This window comes from Anneissia japonica, unplaced genomic scaffold (assembly GCF_011630105.1).
Source record: "Anneissia japonica isolate Jap-2015-1 unplaced genomic scaffold, ASM1163010v1 scaffold1258_len173354_cov150, whole genome shotgun sequence".
NCBI lineage: Eukaryota > Metazoa > Echinodermata > Crinoidea > Comatulida > Comatulidae > Anneissia > Anneissia japonica.
In genome coordinates, this window is record NW_022754736.1 from 128277 (window position 1) to 131262 (window position 2986).

The following is a 2986-nucleotide window of genomic DNA, read 5'->3' on the forward strand; positions in this document are numbered from 1 at the left end:
TGATGACCTAGTTATGCGCATCGACTTGCACTTTAATGAGTTAAGGAGCATCTTGTTAGTTATGCTCCAATTAAGAATAATATTCAAATCATTTTGGAGCGACTGCTGGTCAGCAGAATACCTAATGGCTCTATATAAAATTGTATCGTCCGCATATTGTAGAACGTGTGAAGAAATATCAGACGGCAGGTCAAGTACAAAAATATTAAACAGAATGGGGCCAAGAACAGATCCCTGAGGAACACCAGATTGCACGTACACTCAAAACATACAGGGGTTTCAGCAAGGACGTACATTACTGTCATTACCACTATAAAGCACGTCATATGGATGACCCGGTACGTTATCTGCGCAATCCATACGACGGTTCCGTGGTTCTAAGGAAACAAAGGACATGAGTTTGAATCGAGTCTTGTATTTAATTGCTAATTATTTAAAGAATTGTTAATTTTTTAATCCTAACTAACTTAACCCTAACCCTACACCTAAATAACTTAACCCTAAGTAAACCAACTTAACCCTAACTTTACTAACTTAACACTAACTAAACAAACTAAACATGTCCTTATTAAACACTGTATATGTACCTTTGATGATTTATAAACAAACTTAAACCTAACTAAACAAACCTAACCTAGCAAACTTGTTTTGCACCAGCGAAACCGGTAACCAGGAAACGTGACGGCACACTTTTTTCCCTGTGGTGGCCTTGGATAAGACCGTACTATTGACGTTCTAGATGAGGGTATAGATCACAATGTTGTTTATAATAATAAAAATGGTTTCGTTGGTCTTTAAATCTCACCCGAACGCCCGTTAAACTATTTCGTCTTTCTTACTATTATTTTTTCCTTGTGGTTTCTAGTGCTGTATCCGGGGTCGCATATGGTGCACGTTTGTATTACATGGTCATACCGTCTTAGTTTATTCCGTTCGATAATTGTTATAATAGACTCTGGGTCTAGAATGTTTCTTATTCTTGTGATTTTGGTTTTATTCATTCTTGTCATCACTAATCTAATCTAATCTGATAACTTATGTAGTTCACATGCTTAAGTGTTGCTGCCATCTTAGTGCAGGAAGCAACCCCACCAGGTACCATTTATACTCCTGGGTGGAGAGAAGCAACGTAGATAAAGCGCCTTGGTCAAGGACACGAGCGAAATTCATAGCGAGGGATCGAAACCCCGACTTCGAGGTTGGGAAAATAAACCGTTTCCACTACGCCAAACCTAAAGCCTGGTTCTCACGTAAGCCCTATTATTACCCGGATCGGGAACTAACCGTTAGCGCTAACCGTTAGCGGTATCCGGATACGCTAACGGTTAGCAAGCGCTATCGGTTAGCAAGTTGAGGGCGTTTCTATCATCAACCAATTACACGTACGCGTTTACAATTTCCAGTTTCTTATTGACCAGTGATTCGATCATCATATTGTTGGTATCCAAATCGGGATTTTCTCGCATGGACGCACGGCAGCTAACGGTTAGCAGGATCCGGATCCTGCTAACCGTTAGCTGCCGTGTGAGAACATAGCCATAGTCTAAGAACCCTCATTTCTGCTACTTGTACTTCTTAAGGCTTTAATCTCGCTGTCTATACCCATGGTTCACTCTTTACTGCCTTAACAAATATACAGTAAATTATTAATTTGACCCTTGGTGGTAGGTGCTTGTCTTTCAGAAGAGGATAGAGTGCACCTACATGCTGAATTTGGAGATATTGTTACAGTATTGATTTCTGGTTCCATAATTCTATTGGACATGATCTTACTAGTTAAAGCCCCATTCCCAGCAAAATTTCAGTTAAGAAAAATCTGATTTTTATATGTTATAAAGATTTATGAAAGTATAATACGAAATTGCTAGTTTAACTGAATTTAGAAATTCCTAAACATGTAAAAAAAGTGTAAAATAAGACTGAAATTTGATAATTTTTTTTGCGTTCCACACAAAAAATATATTCGGATGAATTTTTTATGTTTGATTTTGAGATAGGTCTGCGAAGAAATACGGTAGGCGCCGGAAACATTGGCCTATTCAGCATTTCTAGGCTAGGCCTAGCCTTACCTCGTTTTCGGTTCTGTTATCAGACATAAAAACGGACGACCTGATAATTTCCGTTGCCAGTATTGACACATGTGAAATATAATATTTCATAGGAATTATATCAAATTTGTTAAATATGATTCTGAACGATATTTTGACAATTAACAGGGGAGGATCCAACGGGGGGGGGCTTTAAGTGCCTCGAACAATGCCTCGAACAATGCAACAATAAGCTAACGAAGGTACGAGAGCACTAAAGATACTAAATACGCATCTTCACAAACCAAATCAAACTAACTAAAACTAAAAGAATAAATAGGCATATTTTAAGGGCGTACGTTTTAATTATTATTTAACGCGGCATGGAAGTTCCAAGAAGACGCTAACGTACGGTGTTCTAAACATTTTCAAAATCAACATTTAATTGAAAAGCTAATAGAATTGAGAAACAGTTGTCTGGGCCAAAGCCGATGTGGTTCCGACAGCCCTAAATTGCAAAATGACAAATATCTCGAGGATGTTAAACTCATTTTACGTTTTTCAATGCTATAATAATTAAAGGTAGTTGACTGAAACTTCCCAGATATTTGAAGCTTTCAACACACTTTTTTCATTGCATGTGTTTCTATTGTTTTTCTTCTTACTACCATGTAGACTGGACGATGGCTTGTCTTACACCATTTAATGATGAATTTAAATAAATCCATAACTGTATGTTTTACACCATAATTGTAAATTTATTATTTATGTGACGGATTTAAATATTGAACACTGCTTTCTCAATTATAGTAAAAAAAGACGCAATATAAATATTATAAACCACAACAATACAAAATACTAAATATGTTCACATTCTACATTTTTTTTTTATTTTGTTTGAAATTTATTTCAAACTGAATTGTGACACAGAGCCAAATTCGTGTCATGTCCCTTGTTTT